Source organism: Mus musculus, chromosome 7, assembly GCF_000001635.26.
Source record: "Mus musculus strain C57BL/6J chromosome 7, GRCm38.p6 C57BL/6J".
In the NCBI taxonomy this organism is placed as follows: Eukaryota; Metazoa; Chordata; class Mammalia; order Rodentia; family Muridae; genus Mus; species Mus musculus.
This window is the reverse complement of record NC_000073.6, coordinates 6645215-6665886: the sequence shown is the minus strand read 5'-3', so window position 1 is coordinate 6665886 and position 20672 is coordinate 6645215. Positions and strand designations below refer to the sequence as shown.

The 20672-nt window shown below is 45.5% G+C and overlaps 1 long non-coding RNA gene across 1 annotated transcript; it reads left to right on the top strand.

Annotated features, from left to right (window-relative positions):
- The first annotated feature begins 3518 nt into the window (after positions 1 to 3518).
- Zim2 (zinc finger, imprinted 2) lies at positions 3519 to 14139 on the top strand. Its single transcript, NR_131759.1, has 5 exons — positions 3519 to 3574; positions 6940 to 7028; positions 7641 to 7740; positions 10908 to 10995; positions 13315 to 14139. It is a non-coding gene; the product is annotated as a zinc finger, imprinted 2 (long non-coding RNA).
- The last annotated feature ends 6533 nt before the right edge of the window (positions 14140 to 20672 follow it).

Genomic DNA, 20672 nt, shown 5'->3' with positions numbered 1-20672 from the left:
AGGCATAGTGGCTTTGTGAATGTGCTAGTAACCTCACTACTGAGAAGCAGAGACAGGCAGATTCTGGGAGCTCACTGAACAGCCCATCTAGTCAAAACAGTGAACTTCAGACTAAATAAATAAATAAATAAATAAATAAATTGGAGAAGCCATTAAGGGACATACCCAATGTACAGTTCTGGCTTCAACACACATCCATCAACACACACATACACACACAGCCATGTGCATACACAAGCATGCATACATGCATACATCACACAATAATAATAATAATAATAATATATTAATTTTAAAATGGCCCCTAAAAAGCTGTAAACAGTCTATCTTGTTAACAAAAAGAGAAATGTGTGAGCTAAATGAGCCTAAATATCATTTTCCATATCTGCGTTTTAGAACATTCCAGGCCACTCAACGTAATAGTTTGGGTGATGGCTCACCTAAGCTGGACACTCCGTAAATTTGTTGCTGGGGCGGGATAGTTTCTGAGATCTTGACCAGAAAGCCACACAGAGTGATTCACACCTTTAGTCTAAGTGTTTGAGTGTTTCCATCAGAAGATCATCTTAAATTCCAAGCTAGCTTGGGCTACACTGGGAATTTTACACTAACCTTGGCTACAACCTGAGATTCTGTCTAAAAACATCTTTAAGGGGGAAAAAAAAAAGAGGAAACGAAATAAAAGAGAAGAAATCTTTGCCAGAAAGCCAACCCTTCATCTCAGTGATTCCAATCCAAGGGATATACCTACAGTGGTTTTTCACACACGTTGAATTTCTGAAGATCAAGGCTGTGTGTGCATTCAACACAGACTGCAGTGAAAACAGCTCAGCTGAGCATCAGAAAACCCCAAGTAAATAAAGCGAGATATAACCATATCACCAAATCTATCTAGCAGCTGCAAACAGGGAGTAAATGGTCTGTATGCATGTGGTATGCAGACATGTGTGCAGGCAAAGCAGTCATGAACATAAATAAATAAGTTCAAACATATCAGATGGGAAGCTGGGCATTGTGGTGCAGAATATGAAGATCTGAGGTAGTGGAAACAAAGAAGGTACACAAAAGTAAGTAAGTAAACAAACAAACAAACAATTGGAAGAGGTGTTTTGGGACTCCTAACGGTAGGCATAGTGGTGGTGGTGGGGTCTCTGACTCTTTTGCCTGCTGTTGGGACCCTTTTCCTCATGCTGAGTTGCCTCATCCAGCCTTAATATGAGGATTTGTGCCTAGTCTTATTGCATCTTGCTATGCCATGTTTGGTTGATAGCCCTGGAAGGCTTGGTCTTTTCTGAAGGGAAACCGAGAAGTGGATCTGGAGGAGATGAGAGGTGGGGAGCACTAGGAGGAGTGGAGGAAGGGATACTGCGATGTACTGGGATGTACTGTATGAGAGAAGACTAAATAATAAAAATCAAACACAGAAATGAAAAGAGGAGAAAAAGGAATTGGGCCAATGCGATGGCTCAGCTGGTAAAAGCACTTGCCACCAAGCCTGATGATATGAGTTCGATTCCTGGAGCCCACATGGTGGAAGGAGAGAGCTGAAACCCATGACTTGTCCTTTGAACGCTACAAGTGCACCATAGCACCCCACACCCACCATGCGTACACACTCAAAATATAAACTAGCATAGAATAAAGAAAGAAATGTAAAAAAACAGTAATAACAAAGAGAAGCAATTAATGAGAATAATGTAAACATATATGCAGCATATTTCTATTGTTATTTAATTGTTGATAGTAATAATTTCTCTATAAACATAAAGGATATCTCAAACAAAACTTTTAATATTTATACCTTAAATCATGACTACAAATATATACCAGGTAGCACATTATAAATTATATTAATTTGTCCAATGTGCATATACATGTATCACATACATGCTCATAAATATACATGCACATAAATATATGAGTGTGTATATCTGTGAGAACACATATACATATTGATATCTATATGTTACTGAGACAGGCCTGTTTTCCCCATTACACTGTATGTTGTCTTTAAAACAATGAGTTTTGAAAAAGAAAATTTACTCATGAGGCAAACAAGCAGAAAGAGCAGAAAGAACACATCTCGAATCCACACCCTCTAGCATAGCTCATAGGAAAGACAAGCCAAACTGTACAAATTGTGGCAAAGAGAAGCCAGAATGAGTTTGAAGTCAGTCTGGGCTCCATAGCAACCTATTAAAAATAATACTAATAAGGCGGAGAGATGGCTCAGCAGTTAAGAGCACGGGCTACTCTTCCAGAAAACCTACGTTTAATTCCCAGCACCCACATGGCAGCTCATAACTGTCTGTACCTCCAGGTCCATGCGATCTGACACCCTCACATACACAGAGATACACGCAGCCAAAACCACCAGTGAATATAAAATAAACAAAGATTTTGTTCAAAAAGCCTTAAAAGCAATAATAAGGGAAGAGGAGAAACCGGCAGGGAGTAGGAGGGGAAAGGGAAAGGAAGAAAAAAAAAACGAACATAGAGGAGGGTGATTAGAAGCAGATGGCCATTCATTCTTTTAAAAAACAGACTACTTAATTTATAGTATGCTTATGCAACAGCACACATATGGAGTCAGAACAATTTGAGGGAGTCAATTCTCTTCTTCCACCATGTGGGTCCAGGATCATCAAGCCAGGTTGCAAGCTCCTTTCCCAGAGAGCAATTTCCCAGTCCAGTGAACTGTTTGATCCAGGCCATGATCCACCATCATAGTGGTTCACAGGAAGCGTGTTTCAGAAAATGCCCGGTTAGCATCGTCCAAGGGTCCATCTTTGGCCCTCTCTCTGGCATCTAAAAGTCACCCATTCACACAGGCCTAAGTGAACAGTGGACAATTCGAACAACAGCGTTTTTTTTTTTTTTTTCCCCTTGAAAAGCAGCCTGGTAGATCGTATGATATAAAGGGTACACCAGACAGTAAAAGCTAGCCAGAGACAATGATATTGTTCCGTTGCCTGACCTGCAAAGTTGAAGATTTTAAAAATCAATTAAAAGCAAATTCGGCTGAAAAATTTCTCTCCATTTCCTGTAAGGGGAGGGGTATCCTGGAAGTTCATTTCAAAGCCATTCAAATGGTCACCTGGGTAATTGCGTGTGTGTGTGTGTGTGTGTGTGTGTGTGTGTGTGTGTGTGTGTGAAAATCTGGTCACCCATGATAGGAAAATAATTTCACCGTTAACTTTTAATTTTCAAAATTTTGAAATTATGTAGCAACTCTTCAGTAAGTTGAGGCATGAACTCGAAGGTCACAGAGAGTTGCTTGCATCAATACTGCCTCTGGGACGCCAACTCTATCCTTGCCAGGTTCCCCCATCGAACCCCTCCCCCCAACCACCACCACCACCACCACCACCACCACCACCACGTGACCCTTCTCACTGCGTGGGAGGCCCCACCAGCCCCCACCCACTCCCGTGAATTGTTATTCCCCACCCCCACTGAGTGGGAGTTGCCCTAGTGCGCATGCGTGAACCTCTGACTGGGCATGCGCTCTCCCAGGAATTTGGAGCAGGAAATTTCTGGAAATTCAGTCTGCCGAGAACCTTCAGAGAGCCAGGTGAGTGTTGGAGTGTCTGAGAAAATTGAGATTCCATAATGGGAACTATGGACCTGCTGGGGCAGTAGGGGACACATGGGGTTGAGGGAGGCGACAAAAATAGGTGGCATGAGGTCCTGTAATGTATTATGCCGTGGGGGCTTTGGTGAGCTTGCTGTGGAAAAATGAGTGCATAGTGCATGAAGAGTTGGATAGGCTTGTGAGAAAGAACCTATGGTTGGAGGCTGACTTTGAAGAGTCGTGGCTAAATGGCCTTTTTGTCCCATCATTGTCTTGTGCACCCAGGGCTTTCCATTTCCCTCCCCCCAGGCTGCCTCTGGTCCACATCCTCCCGAAACCCAAGATCTTGGGCTGTATCTTGGATTACTCCCCAGAACAGCGTCAACCCAGCTCTTCCTCTATCTCAGCCCTACCCTGCCTCTCACTGTCCCTCCTCATGTATACCTCCTCCTTTAAGCAGTTAAAAATGTGTATTGCTCTTACATAGGACCTGAGTTCAATTCCCAGCATCCATACCAGGCAACATACAACCTTCTGTACTTCCAGTTCCTGGGAGAATGATGCCTCTGGCTTTGTGGGGCACCTGCATACCCACATACGTGCATAACTTTTTAAAAGGCAGTGTTCTTTTAAAATCAACACTACCAAAGAATCTAGACTTGATATGTTCAGTATAAATATACTGATTTTTTTCTTATCTTTTTTATTTTAGGGCAAGAATGAACTTTTTTCTTTAGATTTATTGATTTTGTGTATATGAGTGCCCGCTCTGCATGTACACATACATGCCAGAAGAGAGCATCAGATCACACTATAGAAAGCTATGAGCCACCATGTGGTTCCTGGGGATTGAACTCAGGACCTCTGAATGAGCAGACAGTGCTCTTAAGCACTAACCCTTCAGCCCCAAAAGTGAACTTTTAATGAATGGCTAAATGTCCAGTGCAAGAGGATCTAAAATATGGGGACTGCAAGTTCATCCTTTTCCAGTATCAGTCTCAGGAATTCAGGTTACTAGGTTAGAACTAGGGGGCTTTCAACACTAAGGAAACAAAGCCCCTAGTCCTTTGAATAAAAATAATTCCAACCACAAACAAAATATATTAAGTACACACTATGTATATACCAAGAGAACAATATATATTAGATTACATATATACCCAGAGGAGGGAAAATCTGGGATCATAGCTATTTCTAGCAGGAGGGCTGGGGCATGGACAGAAAAGAGCATGTGGCTAGATTCAGGCACGCCTCACCTTTGACACAGAAAAAAAAAACAAAAAAATTAAGCTGCTCATTGAGCCCACCTTCTCTCTCCATGATGGTGATAAGTTGACCATGCTCCGCTAAATAAATGGCCACACACCTGAGAGAATATGGGCAGTACACATTGGACTTGATTGATTTACAAAACAAAACACAGGTGGGTAAAGAAAGGGGTTGGGTCTGGGAGAATTTAGAGAAGAAGGATCAATATGATCCCAGGATATTATAGAAAGTTCTGAAAGAGCTATTAAAGAGTGATGGGAAAGAGGGCACTAATACAAACCATGTATTCCTGTAGGTGGTTTGTGTTATTAATTCATTTGACTCTGTTAAGTAGCAGCTTTGCAAGAGGCACTACTGCCTTTGTTTTTTTGACACAAGATTGAATAAATAGCCTGTGCTTATGATTCCAGAATTTTTTTTAATTAATTAATCTTACTTACACAATTCACATCCTAACTGCCCCAACCCCTGCCCTTCACCTCTGAGCCTGTGAGGTTCCCCCTGCCACCCCTCCCCCCACCAGGTATCCCCACTGCTAGCACTTCAAGTCTCTGCAAGGCTAGGCCCTTCCTCTCCCACTGAAGCCAGACAAGGCAGCCCAGCTAGAAGAACATATCCGACATACAGGCAACAGCTTTTGGGATAGCCCCGCTCTCGTTGTTCAGGACCCATATGAAGACCAAGCTGCACATCTGCTCCATATGTGCAGGGAGGCCTAGGTCCAGCCCATCTGTGTTCTTTGGTTGGTGGTTGATGATTCACCAATCAAAGCTCCGCAAGAGTCCAGGTTAGTTGACTAATTGGTCTTCCTGTAGAGGTCCTATCCCTTTAGGGACTGCAGCTTTCCTAGATTCCATTTTTTTTTTTTTAAAGAATTTTGTTATGTGGCTGAAGCTGGCCTTGAAATCACTGCAATCCTCCTGCTTCACATTGTGAGTCCTGGGTTTACAGGTGCCACCAAACAGCATTTCAACATTTTTTACCTGGCCATCAGGCTCTAGACCTGCAGAGGCTACACTTCTGGTTTGCATTATTCTCTCTTGTCCTCTTTTCAATTTTTTTATTTGTTCTCAGAGAATTTCATACAATGAGTTTTGCTCATACTATCCCGTGTCCCCAACTCTTCCCAAATTCACCCCCTTTCCCTTAGTCACAAGTCTCTCTTTTTAAAAGCTAGACCACCTGCCACGGGTTTTATTCTATACATGGTGTTACAGTGCCTCATGTGGACACTCAGGGTATTGTCCTAGAAGTTAAAAGTTTAGCTTAGCTATACACAGAGCTGAGCTGAAGTTAGAAGGGAATGGGGAAAAATTGCATAGAGTCTGAGAAAGAAACAGGAAATTACTGAAAAGATCACCTGGAAAAGACCTCCATAAAAGATGATTGTAAGTTCAGGCTTTTGGGGTAAGGTGATCCTGTCATCTTACAAATTAGTGATTGAAAATGTAGGAAGGGGTCCTTAAAGGCTGCCTTTCAAAAACAAAAAGCAAACAAAAACAAAGACCTACGGCAGTGTATGTCAGTAACATTTAATCCTCACAAGTATGTAGCTTGGTCTTCATGTGGTTCCTGTAAACTTCTGATTTGCTATTTAGAAGTTGAAGCTACCTGAATTTTAGTGTGTGTGTGTGTGTGTGTGTGTGTGTACACATCTGAATAAATATAGTGTATCACATGTATGCAGAGGTCAGAAAATATATTGGATCCCCTAGAAGTGGAATTATAGATGATTTCAAGCTGCCATGTGGGTGCTGGGAGCAGAACCCGGGTCCTCCTGTGAGAGCATTAAGCTCACTTAAAGGGCTGAGCCATCTCTCCAGGCCCCTCCCTGGTGAACTTGATTGACAGGTAAGAAAGCACTGATGCAGAGAACTCCTGCTTTACTTAGAAACCTGTGGGAAGCCCACGGAGAGGTTTAGAATGGGAAATGACTGGAGCTCGACTTTGCTGAGAACAGAAGTGGTCTCCATGATCGTTTGCTTTGCCAAGGGAAGCCCAGGGATACTGCTGGCTTCAAAGTAGGACAGGGTGATACGCGGGCGACAGGCTGTGGCCAGAGAGGACTCAGTGTGGTGGTTATATTTCTTCTCTAGGCTCAGGACCCTGCGCTTTCAGGATACAGGGAAACCTGTGGCCAGCAGAATCAGGATGCAAAGATGTTCTGCCATCTTCTGGACAGCAAGTGAGTTAAGCTGTCTTTTGTCATGGCTCTTGGATCTTTTCTGATTCCTAGATCTTCCCTGTTAATGCGCCCCACCCCCACTTGTCTAAGGCTGTCTTCACTTTTACGAGTTGCGCTCATACTGAATGCTTCCCTTCTTGTCTCCCTGCCCTGATTTGTTCAACATCCCATTTTAATCAGAACAAGATTTGAAAAGTCTGGAATTTTTCTATTTTTATTTTTTGTTTGGGAGTGCGCTGTCTTCAGGCACACCAAAAGAGTGCATCATATTCCATTGCAGATGGTTATGAGCCACCATGTGGTTGCTGGGAATTGAACTCAGGACCTCCGGAAAAGCAGTCAGTGCTCTTGACTTCTGAGTCATCTCTCCAGCCTTCCCACCCCTCTTTTTTACCCTCTTTTATGAGAGACTGAAGACATAAAGACCTGGTCAGCTGTGGGGATTGAGGGGGTGGGGTAGGGGTGGGGGGTAGGCCACACCCACCCCTAGGGTGTGAGTCTGGCAATTCAGTGGCTGCCTGAAGTGAGAGACATTGTTTCAACTTAAGCTCTTTCCCGGTTTTGGGGGTTTTGTTTTTTTAAATCGCTTAGGGGTATTCTCTGGTGTTTTAGGAGCTGGTGACCTTTAAGCGCTGGATTGGAGGAGGAGGAGTTAGCTTACTGCAGAACAACGTGTACTTTAAGAGAATTCACCAGAACCTGGTCTCCCTAGGTAAGTGTGTATTCTCCTTACAGCCCAGTTACTGACATAGGTCAGTTTTCAGTGTCTTTGTTAGGATGGTTCACCATCTCAGTGAGCCTCAGCTTGGGCCAGAGGCAGTAGTTCATGTTATTCATTTGTTTTGTACGTTTTACTTTTATTTTATGTGTATGAGTGTTTTGCCTGCAAGTCTGTGCACGGTGTTCATTTAGCGCTCCTGGAAGCCAGAGGAGGGCATTGGATTCCCTGAAACTGGAATCACAGATAGTTGTGAGCTGTCACGCAGGTGTTGGGAATTTACCCCAGATCCTCTGCAAGAGCCACAAGCATGCTTAACTGCTGAGGTATTTTTTCCAGCAACCTCATTTAATTTTTCCATTATATCTGTTTTTTTTTTAATTATAACATAATATCATATTTACTCTGCTTCTCCAACCCTTCCCATGTACCCCCACTGCTGTCTATCAAATTCATGGTCTCTAGTTCTCTAGTCGCTGTTACATGTGTAGCTTACTGCAGAACAACGTGTACTTTAAGAGAATTCACTGTATATATTCTTAATATACATACATATTCCTTATATATATGAATATAACCTATCCAGTCTATACACTGTTATATGTATAAGGTTTCAGGGCTGACCAATTGGTATAACCAGTCAGTATGCTCTTCCCTGGGGAAGACTATTTCTCTGTGTCTTGGCATTCCTTAGTTGCCTGTGGTTCTTTGTCTAAGGTTTGGGCCCCATGAGATTTCCCCCCACCCCAGGTTAGCGTGTGTACTGATGTCACCATTGTCCAGCTCTTTAAGAAGCCATTTATTTTTAAATTTATTTTTTCTCAGAAAATTTCATACATGAGTACAGCATATTTTGATCATCTCTGCCCCCATCTGTGCCTCTAATTCCTGCCAGACCTCCCAACCATGCCCCCTCCCAGATTCAAAAGGGGAATTACTCCTTTCCTAAAACAAAACAAAACCAGTGTCTTAACTTCAGATTAATTGTTTATGAGATGACTAACATGTATTGAACACTGGAGATACATATATATATATATATATATCAGGCACAGGTCTAAAACCTTTATACATTAGACTCCTCTAATATTTATACTAGTCCCATGAGAGCTGTGCTTCTTATTGCTGTTGTAATTGCTACCTTATTATAGATGGGAATCTGAGCTATGAGAAAGTTTGATTACCTCTTTAAAGATAGGATTTGACATAATAAATAACCTTACTTCTGTTGTATCTGTTGTTATATGGCTTCTATTTTTTTTTTTGTAAGTGGTATTGATTTCTTTTGATAGTGTTGATATAAAGCTTCCATGCAAAATACATGTATGTGAGATAGAAATAGATTATCTTAGTGAGGGTTACTATTGCTGTGATAAAACCCTAGGATGAATGCAACTTGGGAGCAACAAGTTTATTTGGCTCTTCCACATCATACTCCACCATTGAAGGAACTCAGGACAAGAACTTAAGCAGGACAGAAACCTGGGGGCAGGAGCTGATGCAGAGGCCATGGAGGAGTGATGTTTACTGGTTTTCGTTTCAGGACTTGCTCAGCCTGCTTTCCTGTAGAACCCAGGGCCACTAGCCCAGGAAGGCCACTAGCTCAGGAAGGGCACTAGCCCAGGAAGGCCATTAGCCCAGGAAGGGCACTACCTGCCATGGACTGGGCCCTCCCCCATCACTCACTAGTTAGAACATGCCCTGCAAGGTTTCCTACAGCCCAATCTTATGGAGACATTGTCTTCCTTGAGATTCCTTTCTCTTAGGTGACTTTAGCTTGGGTCAAGTTGACACAAAACTAGCCCGCACAGTAGTCTAGAGAAAACCACTAACCACTTAATACTAACCACTAACCACTAAATATCACCTATATCTGCTATCTTACTTAGGGTTTCATTGCTGTGAAGAGACACCATGACCAAGGCAACTCTTACAAAGGAGAACATTTTATTAGTGATGACTTATAGTTTCAGTGGTTCAGTCTATTATCATCATGGCAGGAATCATGGCAGCAGGCAGTCATGGTGCTGGAGTAGCCTAGAGTTCTATATCTTGATCTGAAGGTAGCAGCAGGAGACTGTGTGCCATATTGGGCATAGCTTGAGCATGGGAGACCTCAAAGCCCACCCCCACAGTGACACACATGCTCCAACAAGGTCGCTGTCTCCTAATGTGCCAGTCCCTATGACCAAGCATTCAAACACAATGAATCTATGGGGCCCATTCCTATTCAAACCACCACATGCCATCGATGTAATGCCATTCATTACTCTGTCAAGTTGACACAAAACGAGTGAAGTCAGGATCCACACTAGATGAGAACTCCCTGTTCTATTGAGTTGTGCGTCTGAATGGCAGGAGACACACAAACGGCTGGGATTGGGGAAAGGAACTAAGGATGGAGCAGGAGCAGGAGGAGGAGGAGGAGGAGGAGGAGGAGGAGGAGGAGGAGGAATGGGGTTTATCACAGTAAGAAAAAGAACTTTAATGTTGTTTTTGACCCTGTCAGACTGTCCAAGCTGATATGTAGGGCTCCTCCTTTTCAGTTCTTGTGATGTAATAGTTGTCCAGCATTGTCACTACTGGTGTATGGGGATAGATATTGCTCTCTTCTATCTTTTTTTTTTTTTAATTGTGTATGTGTATGGGGTATGTGTGCACACGTGAATGCTGGTGCCCACAGAAGCCAGGGGGCACCGAAACCCCTGAAACTGATGTTCCAGGCAGCTGTGAGCTACCAGTGTGAGTGCTGGGAACCAAACTCAAGCCCTCTGCAGGAGTACTACATGCTCTTAGTCACCGAGCCATCACTCCAGCTGCCCATCCCTAAATGAGCAACCTCCCTGCCTGCAGTAGCTAGATGCCAAAGTCACCTCTCTCTTCCACACTTGGGACAATAAAAGGGACCTCCATCTATAGGAAGGTGACTTCTATGGGGAGAGTGTATAAGGGTGTACAAAGAGGTGTTGGGAATGGGGAAGGTTTGTAAGGATGTATGGGAGGTGTCTGCTGTGGGATGGCATGTAGGGTATAAAGTGACTGAGAAGAACTGCTTTATAGGCTGGAGAGTCTGTGCACCTTTTTTTGTAACCCCAGTGTCTTCAGAACCTAGACTTTGGGGAGTTGCCGAACTCCCAAGTTATGAGTCTTCTTCCTTCTAGGGTACTAGTTCCCTAAACGTGACCTGATTCCTGGAAGAAGAGGCACCATAAGCAACAGAGGAAGATGATGATGCAGAAATGTGGAGAAGTGAGTATCAGGGCAGAGGCTAATAGGACGGGAGGCATAGGAGGCAGCACCCATCACCAGCTGGTCAGGAGAGGCCCAGGGTATGCTAGTCAGATGGCATCCTTCAGATCCCAGTGGGGTCAAGAGAAAGGCTCATGCTACTCTCACCTGAAGCCCGGTCTGCCTCTGCCTGGTACTTGCCCTCTGTCCTTTCTACAGCACATCTCTTTCTCCAGAGCATCTCCTCCTTCAGCATGCTCACCTCCACCATCTTGTACCAGGCAGGGCAGAATCCATTTTCTCCAGACTTGCAGCCCCTCCCTTCATTATTCCATTCTCTTTGTAGTTGGAGCTATTAACTCTTCTTCATCAACCAAGATCAGTGCCAAGCCTTAGTGTAACACCCTTTCTCACTTTTCTTTGTTCTGCTTCTCAGATTTGTGGGCATCTCCTAACTCCTCTTCTCTCTTTCCTTCCCTTCCCCTTTCCTTCAGTCCTTCCTCTCCACATTCCCCCACCAGTTGTGAGCAGGGGAATGAGGTAATAGTGTTGACATTTTAGAACTGTGTTGTGCAGTTTGCGTGTCATTAGTCACACTGAGCTTAAGCAGTAACTTTAGCATTTAGTTCTTTAAGGGTCTGATGGCCACATAAGGCTCATGACTGTTGTGTTAGCAAAAACAGTAAGACACTGTCATTACGGCAGGGCAACAAACAGTTCCATTATAGAAGACCCGTCTGGACTGAGCGTGGTGACACATCTCTAGGTCAGGAGACCGAGAGAGGAAAGTTGTTATCTCAAAGCCGGTGTTAGGTACATCCTGAGACCATCAGGCTCATGGCCTTGGCCATCCCTCTGATGGGACAGTGAGGTCAGTTCGAGGTATTCTGTGAAAGTAGAACTGGCAGAGCATGCTGGGAATATTGAATGTGCTGCAGGTACAGAAAGAGGAGTGTAAGGTCTGGGTTGGCTGCAAAGACTGTTTTCTCATGGATCTAATTACGCCAGCCATCATGATGGGCTCAGCTCCTCTGGCATGGCTCCCTGAGCTGGATTCCTGCTTTCCCTGAGCTGGATTCTGGCTCTGATTGTCTCTACTCTCCTCTGCTCACATACTGAGTGTCTGTTAGGTGGGATCCCTCCTTCATCACGTTCCCATATCTGACCTCCAAATGCATAGCAGAACATCCCATTTCTTCACATTCTGGCTCAGAGTTCCCTTCCCAGCCTCATCTCCATAGGCATCTAACTAAAGCTTTGTGCTCTGGCTTCCCCCAACCATGGATTTCCTCAGTCTGTCTTTGCCTAGGCCGCTTTCTAATCTTGCCACCTGCTTTTTATTGCTTAGTATACCCAACTGCCATCTTCTCCTGTCATGTTCCCATGGGGTCAGCTCCTTTATAGTATGACCAGAGTTCTTTTTTTACAGACTTCTGGTGATCATCTTCTTTGGTCATACTGCCATTAGTGAAATGTCTTAGATGGGTTTTACTGCTGTGAACAGACACCATGGCCAAGGCAACTCTTATGTTGGGGCCAGACTGCGGCTCTCATGTCCGAGTTCAATCCTGGGAGGCATCCTGGAGCTGAAAGAGAAGAGGAAATCTAGGCGGGTCGAGAAATAATGGAACCAAGACATGCTAGTCTGTTCAAGGTTCGAATGTTTAATAAAAAGTCTGCGCTTATAAAGAGGGAAACCCATCCCCAGTCACGCCAAGTTTCTTGATGTCAGCACAGTCTTTTAGCAGCCAGATTCACAGGTTGTAGTTAACTCCGGAAAATCTTGGAGAACTGGTTTGGTATCGCGGCAGGTGGCAGGCAGTGTCACATCAAAGGAAACTAGTAGAGTGGAGAAGCAGCACAGCAGGTGGCCCTGCCTCAGTGGTGAACGATCTGAACCAGCCTGCCTAGGCTGAAGGAGGTTACACTCTTAAAACATTTAATTGGGGCTGGCTTACAAATTCAGAGGTTCAGTCCATTATCATCAAGATGGGAGCATGGCAGTGCCCGGGCAGGCATGGTGCAGGAGGAGCTGAGAGTTCATCATCTTATTCCAAAGGCAAACAGTAGAAGACTGGCTTCCAGGCAGCTAGGATGAGGGTCTTAAAGCCCAAGCTCACAGTGACACACTTCCTCCAAGAAGACCACGCCTATTCCAGTAAGGCCACACTTCCTAACTGTGCTACTCCCCTTGCCTATCCTTTTTCTGTCTCCCCCCACCCCCCAGGTTCATTTCCAGATCTAAACCTCCATATGTATACCACTTACTTTTGTCTGTTTATACCATAATAATTGGACTTTCCGAGCAAAAGTGTAGAGTGACCTTCATGTTATTTCTAGGTCCTCAGAGGAGACCTGAAGAACCAGTCCCGGGGCAGAGCCCTCTCTGCAGAGGAACCAGTCACAGGGCAGGAATGGAGGACCTGCTGGTGGTGGACAACTTCTGACATGTTTGTGTTGGGGTCTTTTCTGATGACAAGTCGGAATTGCACCAGGGCCATCAGGAACAGCAGCGTTTTGGTGAGTGCCATACCAGTGAGCCACCCTGGGACCTTTGTGCCGGGAAACAAGCCTTGTGGACAGCATTGATCTTGGCAGCCCTCCAGGAAATGACCCCCAGTTACGATCTTCTCCTGGAGCCCACACCACACCAGCTCCAAGCCAGGGGACCATGCCACATGCAAACTTGGCAGAAGAATCTTTAGCAACCAAGTAGTTCTCAGGAGACATGAGCAATTCTGTACCAGAAAGAGGCCCTTTAGCTGTGCACAGTGCATCAGTACCACACAGCTCTCACGCCACGCTTCAGCAGACACCTGATGCTCTGGTGAGTGGTATGCCACCGCTGTTCTACGCCATGAGGAAGGGGAGAGAATACACAAGTGGGCTCGTGAAACAGCAAAATCTTTTATTATTCCAACTATGTAAGTGGAGTCGCTGATTGATCAGGACGACCAGATGAGGACTCAGGAGCCTTGCTTCTTCTGGCAGCCAGGGTTTACATGCAAGCATCTGACCCAAGTTACAGTTCTAATTCTCACTAATAAGGATTTAGGGATTAGAAACTTTGCCCAGTGTTGTTCCATCATTTTCAACTGATATTGAATTTAAGTTGTTTTACCCAGCCAGTCAAATTCATTTCTTCCTTCTGTTGTTAGGAACAGGCATTATGTTTTAGGGGACTATTGCTGCTTAGAGAGGGAGTCGGTTAGCTTAGGTGAAGTAGAGTCTGAAGTTAAAATGATAGTATGTAAGACATGTTCTGTTTTGTTTTTGCCTGTTCCATGCTCCCAACAGTAAGAAGTCTCTGATGGGCAGTAAAGATAAGAATTCCCTGGACTAAGTAGGCAGCCGAGGGCCAGGGTGTGGGGACACAGCTTGCAGTGCCCATGCAGCAAAGCCTCAAAGCTGTGCACCTCTCTCAGCATCCCAAAGCCCACAAGGCAACCAGACCCTTTCCTCTGAGTCGTACCTTAAGATGAGTGCCATCCACTAAGAGCAGAGACACTGCTACATGAGGAGAGAGCCTGCCAGCATTGTGACTGTTGCAGAACGTTCAGGCAGAGCTCCTGTCTCATTGATCACTTCCCAGTTCAGACCTTAGGAAGTGCTTCAGCCAACCCTTAGCCTCACTCGGCGCCACCAGCTGCACCTCAAGAGAGACAGGTGCAAGCACGGGATGGCTGCTGTCGAGGAAGCCAGAGAACACACTTGTCCTAACATGCCCAGGCTTTTGGTCTTAGGTGACCCTTATGAACAGGTCATTTGTCACCCCCTAACCCCCCTCCCCCGAACCCTCCAAATGGATTGAGATCCACAGGTTGAAAACTGTTGCTGTGGAGACCTTTTGAGTGACCTGAATTTGAGAAGGCCCTCTACCACTAGACCTTGTAAACCTGAAAATTTGGTGTGTCACAAACAGTGAATGGTTACATTTTGGTAAGATGGGGAGTCTCAGATGCTTCATGCGTCTCATAGTCACAAACCTACAAAGACTGTTTCTGTTACCTAGGAGATAAGTTCAAAGGCTTTGCTCTTTTTTATTTGGTGGTGTTGGTGACACCGAGAGCATTGGCTGTGGCATGTTGGTGAGAAGCTTGCTTCTGAAAGTTGGATTCTAAGCCGTCAATCTATAGCCTGGGTTCCCACCGCAGACTTGGCATGAAACGGCGTGGATCAGCAGTATCGAAGGCTCAGTCAGTTCCCTCTCAAGGCTGATGTTAGTGATGTATTTGCATGGTACCCTACTCTTTATAAGAACTTGTGACCCTCCTTGCCCTCAGGAATCCTCGACCAGTATAGCTCCATGAGGGCAAATGGAGCAGAGACAGTGGGGGAGGGATCGTGCGTGTAGCCCTGTGAATATGTGCAGTAATGGCAACACACTAAGACCAGCTAAGGGGTGATAGAACAACTTGACTTGGGATGAAACATCAAGGGTTACATAGTTCTGGGAATAGGAGTATCCAGGATGGGTAAAAGGTCGCTGGCTGAAGGCTTGAGGTTCCGAGATCCCTCATTAGCAATGGGAACCATTCCGGGAGTTTCAGGTGATACCTGGACAGGTTCTTACCAGGAGAAGGAAGTTGAACCTGTAATCTATCCAAGGCTGTGTGACATTCTGCAGGTAGAGGCATGTGTGGGTTAAGGTCAGAGAATGGGATTTGGATTCTTCTGGCGTGGAGGAGGGGGGTAGTATCGGAACCTCATAATCATAAACTTGACTGAAGATATTCACTCCTGCACAAAGCTAGCTAAAGCATTTATAATGCAGGGGCCAAAAAGCAATAACAGCAGTGAAATCATCAGGGGACCAATTAAACAGTCCTTGGAACCATTCTTTTTCCCTCCCTATGAGACTATTTTTAAGTTCTTGTGTGGTGTTTCTAATGAGCCCTGAATGATTAGCATAGATACAACTGGACTCTCCTAAGGCTGTACAGAGGCTTCCTTCCTTCGAAGCAACAGTAGACCTAAGCCCCTTCAGGTTTGGAGACCCATTTCAGCCAGGGAGTCTACCTGATGTTCTAAATAGGAGATGGGCAGCCATTTGTATTTGGGCCAGGTCTGCTATTGGGCCCTGTCTATTATTGAATTAAGATATTGGTAGTTACTTTGTCCCAGGAGCAATGCAGAGGTGCCTATGGCCATCAGTGTAGCCCTATTAAGGCAGGCATGACTGTGGGTGCTGTCCGTTTGTCTCTTGGGGATAAGGAGAGGGCCCGTAGGTGTTGGCAGCTAGTCTCTCTCTGATAATATAATAGCCAGGGCACCACATGGACCAGGACACAGAGTTGTGCTTGATCATCTAGCCTGGCCTGGAAGTAGGGTCCTCTTCCATCTCATTACTGTTAGACACGGTCACTGCAGTCTACACTCTCCTTAGTAACACTGCTCCCGACCTCATGGTTGATTGTTGGCTCTGTTGGTATCCAAGGCCACCATACTACTAGGAATAGCAGCAATGGACCCCAAGGTGTTTTCACAGCTAAAATAGTTCTTGTAAATGACACCCACTCCGGGCCCTCTTTCCAGGTCAGGCCCTCCCAGGGATTGACATTGGGGTGGGCTCAAATGGTGGTCTGCTAGAGACCTCTGGGCTTAGAGTGGAATAGGCGTGGAAAGAAGCTTGGCAGTAAGTCTAGCATCCTCAGCTAGAGGCCTAATCAGGAGGCTAGGCAAGTGTGTGTGTGTGTGTGTGTGGGGGGGGGGGGGCTCAAGACACTACATAGTAAAGAAGTTCTCAGACAATCTATGCCTGAGAACCCCATGTCTGCCCTGCTTTCCAGGATATAGGAGCATAGGATTCCAGCTCTTAACCTGAAGGGTTAGGAGATTATATCAGTTGGAACTGCAAGGCCAGGTTCAGCTCAAGGAAACTGTCAAGTCAGGGTCTGGTCTATCTGTTTTCCATTTAGTTGAAGTCCAAGATTCACAAACCCAATATGCACAATGGAATTGCCTGTTGTTATTATATAGCATATTGATACCTCCCTGCAGGGCAGAGATAGTAAGTAGGTAGTGATTCCCAAGGCCCCTGGGTTTATAGTGACCCAGTTTGGTGATATACCTAAGTCTTTTCCAGTAGTGGGCCATACATAGGTCTGCCAGGTCTGCTGTAAAGGTTGGGGTGGACTGCCCAAGGGGCAGCTCTGTTTTCCTTCCAGTTTGAGCACTTGAGAGATGCCATAAACAGGACTGGAGCCCATAAGGGTTTGATTGTGTCAGAGCACCCCAGGGAAAAACAACTAGTAGAATAGAGTTGACCTTAAAAAGCCAAAAAGGCTTGATGATCTGCTGTCTTACCTTTGCTGGATCCTCTGGATGGAGTTTGTTCCATGGTCTCTGGTCTGGATCATCTGACTGTCCATCTGGAACTGGCTTGATGTGTGAATGATGTCTGATCTGATCCTGTCAACCTTAACAGCAGTTGGTGTGGTCAGGATGACGGTGTGGCATCCTTTCCAACATGGGCCCAGAGTCTCCTTGTGATGCCTTCAGAAACCAGACCAGATCTCTTGCTTGTGGCCATGTGGCTTTGCAGGTGGAAGTTGGTAGATGTTCTGGAGGATGGGGAAAACAATGTCTTGGGTGGTCTGGAGGGCCTGAAGTGATTTAACTTATTTATATTCAGACATTAAGAACTTCAGCCTCTGGTTTAGGGGAAAGAATCAGCAACCTCCCAAACATAATTTCACAGGGGGTAAGGCCATGCCATAGGTGTAGGGGATGTTCTGAATGTGCAACAATGCAAAGGGCAGGCTGACTGTCCAGTCCTCACCAGTCTCAAGGGTTAATTTAATTTAGGTCTCCTTAAGGGCCCTTTTTATCCTTTCTACCTACCCTGAACTCAGGTGATAGTATGCACAATGTAACTTCCAGTTAGTCTCCAGGACCTTCACAAGGCCTTGTGTTAATCTGAGAGATAAGTGCTGGTCTGTTAAATCAGAGGCCAAGGTGGTGGGCAACCAATACCTGGGAATGAGTTCCTCTGGGGGTTCTTGATGATTGCCTGGGCAGCTTCCCTTTTGGGAAAACCTCAGTCCATCCTGAGACGGTATCCACAAAACTAAGAGATATTTGTCACCACACTGGCCTGGTTTTATTCTGTGAATTCCATGTCCCAGTAGACTCCAAGAGCAGTGCCTCTTTCTCTTTAATTTGGTGGCAGTTGGTTGTTTCCTGTCCTGGCGTTAGTGGCCTGACAGGGGAGATAACTAATAACATAGTCTTTGATGAATTGTTATAGTCCAAATATCTTGTAGTTGGAGCAACCCAGTAGTTCTTTTGTCTTTCTTTCACCTAAGTGGGTGCTTTTGTGGATCTGGTGCACCAAGATTTGTCCAAGTTCTTTTGGTTGGATGATAGGTCCACCTGTGATGGATGAATCTCCATCCATCTCTGAGCTGAGTGTTGTCTTTGTCATCCTGGTCACCATAATGGGGCTAGGCAGTCAGGGTTGGGATAGGCAGGGCTATAAGTGTAGAGGTAGGGCTGAGAGCTTCCTCCTTAGCAACCTGATCTGCCAGGATTTCCTTGGGCCTCAGAGGGGTTTTCCTTTTGGTGCCCTGGGCAATGAATAATCGCCAGTTTTTTGGGTACCCAAGAGGGCTTATAAGAGGTTTAAAAATCTCTTTATTCTTGATAGTCTTGTAGTCAAGAGCCTCTCTCTCAGTAGATGACATTAGGCACGTGGGCAATTGCAAAAGTGTACCTGTTGTTTGTGTAGATGTTCCAAGTCTTTCCTTGGTTCACTTTAAGGGCCTCATTTTAAGGGCCTCATTTTAAGAGCCTCAGGGCAATCAGTTTGGCCTTGTGGCAGGTCAGAAGTCCAGGCCATTGCTACCACTGCCCCCATATACCTTGTTCCATCCCAAATGAAGCTATTGCTATTCGTGTAGTAGGTCACATTAGGGTCTTTCTAAGGAATGTCTGTCAGGTCTGGTCCCTTGTATCTTTTAGAGTATCTTAGAACAGTCATGAAGGACCTCTAGGTATGGATTAGGCAGTATTGAGAGCCGAACTGTGGAGGAAGGCAATACAGAAGCAAGGCCTGGTAGTGAGTTAACCTTGCATTCATTATCCAACAACTGGCAGGGATAGTTTTTGAAGATCTCTTTGAGAGAGTGGGGTGTGGAGATGTTGGTGGCTGTCCCATTGCCAATTTGTCTATATCCTTGACTAGAAGCACTGTAGCACAATGATTCGTATGTAGTTAGGTCAGCCAGCTGTGGCCAAGTCTGGTTTCTTTGATAGGTAGGCAACAGGATGCTTCCAGGGGCCTAGTTCTGTCAGGATCCCCTTAACAAACTCAGATTTCCATCCACAAAGAGCTGAAAGGGTTTGTTCATATCTAGAAGAACCAGAGTAGGGGGGAGAGCCTCCAATAAGGCCTTTTTGATGGCTTTAAAAGCCTCTTCTTGAGTTTCAGTCCAAATGAAACCCCCGCCCCCTTGGTGACTTCATAGAGGGGCTAGGCTAGTTCAGCAAACTCAGGAATCCAGAGCCTACAGAACCCTGCTGACACCAGAAGTTGCCTCAGTTGTCTTGGTTTTGAGGATGTAGGGATATTAAAAATGGTCTGCTTTCAGACTGGGAAGAGCCTTCTCTTGCCCTCTTAAAAAAAACTCTATCATCTCCCTCCCTCCCTCCCTCCCTCCCTCCCTCCCTCCCTCCCTCCCTCCCTCCCTCCCTCCCTCCCTATCCCAAATTCTGCCTCTCCCAGTCCCCCTGCCTCACAGAGACCCTCTCACATTTCTCTTCCCCTTCTCCTCTGAGAGGGTGGGTCCCCTACCCTGGCGCATCAAGTCTCTGCCAGATTAGGCGCATCCTCTCCCACTGAGGCCAGACAAGACAGCCCTTTCTGGGGATGGGTACCACAGTCAGGCTTTAGAGAGGCCTTCCCTCCAGCCCTCCAGTTTTTGGGGAATACACATGGGGACTGGGCTACATGCCGGCTACATGAGTACCAGGGGTCTCATTCCAGTCCATGTGTGTTCTTTGGTTGGTGGTTCAGTCTCTGAGAGCTCCTAGAGGTCCAGGTTTAGTTGACTCTGTTGTTCCTCCTCTAGTGTTAAGTGTCAATCCAGAACTTCCTACTTGACCTACTATTATTACAAAAGCCACACTGGTGTCCCAGGATGCCCATTTAATATGAATAGAGATGACTCTCCTCTGTGACTTATGACCTTTCTTTCTGACAAGTCTCTCACTCTTCTTGGGGCTGCTCCAGATACAAACTCTAGACATCATGATAGTTATATTTATGGCACTTTCCCCTCAGATCCTTCCTGGTTTCTTGCTTCCTTCTAGGACCGAGTCCTGCACTGGCTTCAGCCCTCTTGGGCACGTGACCCTTTCCTTGCCTCTTCCTCAGAGCTTCCTCATCTAGCTTCATTTGCACCTGGGCCTACATGTGGCAACCCTGTGCTTCTCATCACTTGCTCCAAATTGTCTGCTCGATGCTACAAATTCTCAGCGCCCTCCCGGGCTTCTGTGACACGGAAGCCCTCCCTGGGGTGGAGGCCCTTTACTTTTCAACCCCATTCCCTCTGGCTTCCTTGTAGAAACCTCAAAGGTTCTTTACATCATCTCACCTCCTTCTCACAGCTGTAGTCTTTGTCTCCAATTTATGCCCTCTTAGAGGCATATGACTCTCTTTCTCCTTGGAATCAGATTTTCCTAAAACCTCATTTTCT